This window comes from Hippoglossus hippoglossus, chromosome 10 (assembly GCF_009819705.1).
Source record: "Hippoglossus hippoglossus isolate fHipHip1 chromosome 10, fHipHip1.pri, whole genome shotgun sequence".
In the NCBI taxonomy this organism is placed as follows: Eukaryota; Metazoa; Chordata; class Actinopteri; order Pleuronectiformes; family Pleuronectidae; genus Hippoglossus; species Hippoglossus hippoglossus.
Window position 1 is genome coordinate 4,015,181 of NC_047160.1, and position 7,904 is coordinate 4,023,084.

Here is a 7,904-nt window from a genome sequence, read left to right on the forward strand (position 1 = left end):
CCCCCACACCTGTACCTAGTTTGTAATTAAGCTTGCCCTATTTATACCCTGTGTTTCCACTCACCCTCTGCCAGATTGTCATCGTCTCCTTTGTGTGCTCATGCTTTCAAGCCTTAATCTCCTTGTGTTTGCTTGCCTGGTTTTTGACTCTGCCTGAATTACGGATTTTGTGATTTTTTCCCTGAATGGACTTGGTTGCTTTCTCTGACTGCCTTCCCGTGTATGACCTGTGGACTGTTTGGTAAAGTTTTATTTTTGAACTTTATTTTTGTCTCCGTTGCTTCCTTCTGCATCTGAGTCCCATTTTCGTACAGAAGTGCCACACTTGGTTTGGCCAAGTGTCTTCACAGTCCCTAGTTTTAGCTATGAGGCTGAACTGCAACTTGAAAAGGCCAATGCTGAGTGCAGTTCTAGTGGAACTCTTTTGAGCCCCTCACCGAAACTGAAATCCCACATTCTTGAAGGACTAGCAGAATAAATTATTAAATTCAAAGCCTACCCAACTGACAATGATCTGAATGATGTAGCGGAAGCCCTTGTGAAAAAGCATCCCTGTCTGAGGGAGCAGGGGGCCTTCAATGGCTGTTACGGGTGGAAGATTAGCCTCTAGTATAAAATGGCCAACGTCCGGACCAAACTAAGAGGCCTGGGATGTTATGAGGTGAAATATTCACTGAAGAACAAGGCCCAAGATAAATGTCAGGCAGCGTTGAATGTGAAAAAAGCCCAGAAGGGCAGAAGTCAATTACTGTCCGCAGCATCCAAAAGGAGAAATCACTGACACTGTGGAATACGAGAGAATTGCACTGCTTTCGGAGATTAAGAAGAGAAACAATGGCCGTATAGTGACAGAGAAAATGGAGAAGACTTTCTCATATAGAAGGCAAGAAGTTATTCAAGGACAGCCCTTGGTTGCCAACTTCAAAAGCAGATGGCCAGCTCTGTTCACTCAGAACGAGGTACATGTCATGTGGTTTTACGTATGCCCCCAGACTGTGTGCACACACAAGTACAGAAAGATGACAAATCAAATATAATAGTGTTGAACATTTGTTTTTCTCCTCACTGACATTAAAACCCATAATAAATTAAAACACAAATGAACAGAACCCAGCATTAAGATAAAGGAAGTCTTCATTGATCACCAGATGGGTTCAGTTCAAATAAAAAATGTATCCACGTATTTATCTCTGTCCAAAATGCATCACATTTTATTTAAGCAGCTCCTTTTGATCAAATTGGCAATGGTTTGATAATCTAATGAGTCTGCAGCTAACACCCTAACCAGTCTCTGGTTACTGTAGCAGCAGTAGTGTGTGTTAGCAGCTGACTAGCAGCTGTGTTTGGGTATAGAAAATACTTAGATTTTTTCATTAATTAAATTTGGCTATTGCATTGATTCCATATTCCCTTGTCAACTGTTATTTATTTTAATTTTTTTAATAAACAGCTGTGATGCTGCATTGGGTGCTAATGGTTAGCTTTGTGTTACCTAACGCACTGCAAAATAAACTGCAGGTTGACATGGTTCTTAGGAAATGGCCGCCCAATTTTATGCAGTGTTCTTAATGTGGTTGATCCATATTCTCTCATAGCAGCTGAAGTCTGTAGCTCTTTTATAGTGATTGTTGGTCTGTGTTACTCTTTCCCTAGTTCTCAAATTAATGCTTTCAGTGCTCACTGGGGTGTCCAACCTTAGATTTCACTTTGTACCATTTTTGTAATGTATATCTGTATTACTTTTTGTAAACAGGCCAATATTACTTTAAAGTTATCACCAAGTGTGGTGTTTGCCAGCGTCTCTTGGAAGTTCTTTTTTATCCTATAGTTGGCCTGCGTGGTATATTTCGAGTAGACCGAGATTAAGGGAATGACGTGTTTTTCTTCCCCTGGAGTCCTTGTGGTGTCCGTATCCTGGTGGACCTGGTTGTTTATTTTTCGGAGAAGGGACCTAGAGTAGCCCGTTTGTCTAAGTGTTTGAAAGAGTGTTTTTTCTGCCTCACATCTATCTTCCTGTCTGGAACATATCCTATTGAATCTCAGTAACTGAGATTTGACGATCCCTGGGAAGACGTGTTTTGGGTGGAAGCTCTGTTTGTGTAACAAAGCGTGCGTATCGGTCGGTTTGAAATACACTTTTGTTTGTAGTTTTTCCATTTTCATCAAAGTCTGCTCCTTTTTATATATCGTTGTGCCAAGGAAGTTTACCTGTGTGTCACTTGTTTGTGGTTCTACCCTAATGAAGGTGTGTTGGCTATTGAGGGTGTTTACGAATGTTTCAAATTCCTCTTTGGATTGGGTCCAGATCCCCCAGATATCATCAAGATACCTAAAGTACTGTGTTGGGAGTTTTTCGCACTTCTGGAGGGCAGTCTCCTCCCAATCTGTCATGTGTATATATTAGCGTAAGCGGGGGCACATTTTTTGCCCATGGCTGTGCCTTTAATTTGAAGGTAATTTTGTCCATTAAATTGGAAGTCATTTCTGGTTAGACTTAAATGTAGGAGTTGTAGAATCTCCTGGTCTGGTCGGCCTTCCTCTGTATATTTTTGCATCCATTTTTTGATTGCTGCCATGCCCAACGGTCTGTCGATGTTTGTGTATAGACTATTAACGTCCATCGTGAATAGCATACAGGGTTCCTGTAGTTGCATGTCTCGTACGTGCTGAACAAAGTCCTGTGTATTTTTAAGATAGCTAGGGTGTTTTGTTGATAATGGGGTTAGGAAGGAGTCGATGTACTCTGCGACACCATAGCGTTCACTCCCGCAATCTGAGACAATGGGGCGCCCTGGTGTGATGCTGTATGGAATTGTCCATTTTTGTGCCGGTTTATGGATTTTGGGAAGGAGGTAAAGTACCTTGGTCTTGGAGGACCTACACCTTTTAGGTAGGAGATCTGTTTCTTGTTTAATGTCTTTTTGGCGTACAGGATATCAAGGATCTCGGCGATCATATTGGCGGTTTCTAAGTACATCGGTTGTTGTAAGGTTACGTAATAGTTGTATCCTGTAGTTGGCGTAGGGCCTCGTGAATATATTTGGTTCTATCCATAATGACTGTGGCACTGCCTTTATCAACCGGTTTAATTACGATTACGATTTTTCATTATCTCTTGTTCCTCCCCTGGCGTGAGATTTGTTAGGTCTTTTTCCTGTTTTGACGATTTCAATGTTGACTGGTCTAATTTAATTAGGGTGAGTAATTTGGCTGGAAGGTTTTTCTGGTGCTGGTTCCAACAGGGATTTTGGAAGGAATGTTTTTTTTTTTGGGGAGCTGTCGTTGGTCCAAAGTAGGCGCATAGTTTTAGTCTTCTATGGTATTCCATGAGGTTGACCTGTAGGGAGTCTCTTTTACTATTTGTTGTTTTACAAGACGGTATTGTGACAACCCTGGAGTTGTCCTGCTGTGGGGTTGTACTTGTGTCTGTGTTTCAGGTTCCTGTAGGCAGAGTCAGACCCTAGTGATCAGCAGGGATGTGGCACACCTGGGCTGACCAACATTTAAGAGGGCTGCAGACTTGGCTCTGGCTGCTCTCTCCTTCACCAGGTCTACCTCCACATGGACATCCCAGCTTGGCATTTGCGTGTCTCATTTATATACACACCCACAGAACTCGTTAATATGTTTTAGTTTAAGTTAGTTTTCTTTATAAAATAAATACTGCAACTGCTGAAACTTGTGACCTTCCTCTTTTCTTGTTGCACAACACGAGCCAATGTGTAACAAGTGGGGGCTCGTCCGGGATCCAGATCCAGGTTTGTTTCTCACTCTTCTGTACTGAGAAAGTTATAGGCCTCTAGTAGGTGAATGTTCTCCTGGGATAGTGTTAGTTGTTGCCTGTGTGTGTCCAGGTTGTGTGATAACTTGAGGGTGTGAATGTAGTACTTTTAGCTTACATCTGTGGTACTAATTGCATTCATTATCAGGCACTAATTAGGAGGAAGTTTGGCTATCGGGTTAAAACACTAGAGTGGTTTTGCAGTGAGGCTCCTCAGTTGGACAAATGCCAAGGAATTTCAGACACAGCAGAGGCTGGTTTATTTAAACAGTGTGTTCCTGGTCTGAGGCATAAAGGGATTTACCTTTGGAGTTACCTTTCCTGGTAGGAATAAGCAACAGTATCTCTCTCGGGGGGGCCTGTTGGTTTGTTATTTTTGTGCATAAACATGATTTGACTTCGGGTCTTGGGTACACGTCCATGACCGTCTGGTGAGTAACAGCATAGCTGGGGCTTTACCTGGTCATTGGTTTTGTGTTTAAAACACCTGTCATGAAATGCATGAAGACTAGGGTCTAGAGATGGTAGTTAGCATTGGTTAGGCAGATAGTCAGGGGAGAGGTATTCCAAAGGTGATTTAAAGAAGGGAAAAAAAAAAAATATATATATATATATCAAATTTTAAATAAAATACAAATTTAATAAATAAAGTTACACCAGGTTTTAAACTGGTTAGTAAGCCTGGCTTGAACTGGAGGGCAGTGATTTAGTAACTTTGGATTGGATTGTTTTTTTGTCTTCACCAGTTAGTTATCTGGGTTTGTTCTTTTGAAAAGATGGCTACCATGGAGGATTTTGTGCAGTGTCCAAGAGTGGAGGTGCTAGGAAAATGTACCAGGGAGCAGTTGCTAAAAATTGCAGAGTATTATGAAATAGATCTTCCTAAGACGGTTCGTAAGGAAATAATGCACTCCACTTTAAGGGCCCAGTTAGGACATGTTGGTGTTTTGCCAGTGTTACCCCCTTCAGTTTGTTCCAGAGATGAGGTTGTTGCTGATGAGGAAGTATCGGCCAGACCAAGGTTAAAGGGCAGTACAAGTTTTTTCCTTCCTGACTTTGGTGACCTAACATTTGAACAGAAGAAAGAAATGATGTTGCTACATCACAAACAGGAGAGTGAAGCACGTGCCCATGAAGAGTGGGTTCGTGCCAGGGAGCAAGAATGGGAGTTTGAATGGCTAAAGGTAACTACTAGGCTGCGTGAGGCTGAACTAGAGCTGATTAAAGAGGGCAAGTTGTCTCCAGTTTCTCCAGCAGTGTCCACAGATACTTTTGATGTAGTTTATTATTTAAGGTTACTACCAAAAGTTAGTGAGAAGGATGTGGATACTTTCTTTGGTCTTTTTGAGCGATTAAGTCAAGCACGCCAGTTGACAGATATAGAGAAGACGTTGCTCTTACAATGTGTGCTCACAGGTAAGGCTCAGGAGGCATTATCTGCACTAAGTGTAGCAGACAGTCAGAACTATCTCAAAGTTAAGGCTGCAGTACTTAGGGCCTATTAACTTGTGCCGGAGTCGTATCGCCAGCAGTTCAGGAAATTGAGAAGGTCAGAAGGGCAAACATGTGTAGAGCTTGTGCGAGGACTGACCACAGTCCTTTAACTTTTCTGCATTCGCTACAGAACCCAAACCAACGCTTAATGAGATAATGAATGACAGGCCTTTCTTTAAGACTTGTTTTTGGATCGGTGTTAGGTCATGGTGGGTCGATAAGTTAATGACTTCCTTGTCTAGTGGTTCAGTCCCCTTCTGGGGTTGGTTTAGCCTAAAAAAGCCTTCCATGCTTCCCACATATTTTGGGCTGTTCTGGATGTCCAGTGTAACTGGTCAAACTCTGTGCAAAATTGTTCCCTTTCTAAGTGGGGTATTTGGCGTCCTGTTTATTTGATTATGAAGTTAAGGGACTAGATGTTGCCCTTAATCTTCCCTGGTAGTTGATTCGAACCATTAATGAGAGGAATAAAGATTTCCGCCTGGGGGAATATGAGAGTAGCCGCTATAATCATTGCATTTAGGTCTTTTCTGAGGATGAGGGGGTTCCCCTGTTGCCTGTCGTTAAGGCCGAACGAAAGGATCACCTTGGTCACACTGTTAGAGGAGTTTTGTGTCTTAAGATGTTTGCTGCATGGTTAAGGTTTGCCTAACCCCTAACCCATGTTCGTGATTATGATAAAAGTGGTTGTTGGTTTCCTGGTTGGTTTTTGGAGGGTTGGTAGTTGTGTTATCTGTCGGGTTGTGTCTTTGTTTTTTGGTTACCGTGTAACAATTCACCTTGCTTAGGATGTAAGGGGAAAATTACATGCGCTATTTTAAAGGAGCACGGGTGGATCTGTCACGCTGTGTACGGGCGCCGCCGCCTGACCATCTTACAATAAACGAATAATACTTCATATGACCGATAACCTTGTCATCTGGCCCCACCACATATGAAATAATATATATAATAACGAAATAAACCCAGAACGTTGCATTCAAGTATCTGTATTTTCAATAAACCTAATCATAGACACGTAGCACCTGGACGTGTGCCCGCAAACAAAGACGGGAAAGTGGACACAACCACACAACTTAAAACAAATCACATACATCAATATTTCCCCCAAACCCCAGGTTCATACAGTCCCACAGTTCAAACGAAATATTTTATCCCATATAACCCTGAATCCCAAAATACGTCCCAATGTTTAAGTAGGTGTGGCGTGGTGAGATTGCCGCAAACAATACAAAAATAGTCCACGCTATTCTCCCCACCTCTGACCGCCCAGAAAAAGAGTCTGGTCCTCACGGTAATCACTGATCGTTCGCCCAGGCAATAATCCAGTTTGTTTGGAAATAATCCTTTGTAGGTCCTCAGGTCCGCTGTTTCACAGAACTTCGCTGGTCGCTCACCGGCCCGCTGCAACAAAACCCCTGTCGAGACGTCACTTCCCCCCATTTATAACATTTGGATATAAAGAAACAAATATATACACAATAATACTTACAATAAACAAATACAGACGGAGGTCCAATCCCTTATCCTTATAATTTAAAGCTTCTGACAGATGGATATGCACAGACTATAATAGATGTAGGTAACAAGAGCAGATTTATCTGTCCTCTAACACATTTCCTGTACATATAAAGTGCACTTAGGTGACCTTTACAACCGGTTCTGGGTCGTTAGCATTGTCTTGGTTTGTCCTGTTTTGTTGGGGCTGTACTGTCTCTTTTTGTGAAATCAGTCAGGCTGATAATTAGTCTTTTGTTTGTAGGACTCGGGTCCTTAGGATTGTCCTGGTCAGGCTTACTTTGCTGAGGGATCTGTGCTATGTCCGTTATGTTGTCAGTTGGGTTAACTGGTGGTCTTGGTCTTTTGTCAAGTTCTGGGTTCTCAGGTTGTGGGATCTCCGGGTTATCCTGTTCTGGTTGATTCTGCTGAAGGATCGGAGTTCTGTCTGTTCCGGTGTTTTGGGATAGAGTTTTCACGTAGTTGTTCTATTTTGTCTTGCTTGTTCTAAGGTAGTCATTTTAATTTTGCGTAGGTCTTTCTTAACCCATGTAGTGGCCACTGTTAGTGCTCTTTGCCAGTCTTTCTTGGATAGATTTTGAATTTGGTTTTGGGAGTCCGTGATTACTGTTTGGTAGTGTTCTTCCAGTATCTGCAGCATTGTGTAGGACCAATTCTAATCATTCTATACTTTCTGGAAATCTGTGGCTGAACCCCTCTTGTCAGTTCACCCGTGGCTGAACCCCTCTTGTCAGTTCACCCTGAAGTCTTAGTAAACTGTTTTGGGGTGTTTGAGTCGGGTGAGGAATCCACATGTTCCAGGTGGTGGTGGGCTTTTATGAAGCGAGCAAAGGCTCTGGTCAGGAGATGGAAATCGCTAAGGTTTTTAGGATTTGACATGGTGCCTACCTGTCGAAAAAACACAAGAGAAAGGAGAATCGTTTCGGTAGGGGTATGTGAATCGTTTTTTTATAGAAGGCTCGTTCGTCCGATGGCTCGGGCTGGTTAGGATTTGAAAAGTTATCTCGATGACTCCCCCTGCTTCATCTGACGACTGGGCAGTTGAAATGGGGAGCCAAAGGCAATGCAATGACCCACGCACGTCATCGATACTCTCCACTCTCACATATCC

At 42.5% G+C, this 7,904-nt stretch overlaps 1 long non-coding RNA gene across 1 annotated transcript; it reads right to left on the reverse strand.

Moving 5' to 3' along the window:
* Positions 1-273: 273 nt before the first annotated feature.
* On the reverse strand, positions 274-6,826 carry LOC117769506. The gene is made up of 3 exons (XR_004615245.1): positions 6,687-6,826; positions 3,608-3,615; positions 274-284 (listed from the first exon to the last, which is right to left on the reverse strand). It is a non-coding gene; the product is annotated as an uncharacterized LOC117769506 (long non-coding RNA).
* Between the last annotated feature and the right edge of the window lie 1,078 nt (positions 6,827-7,904).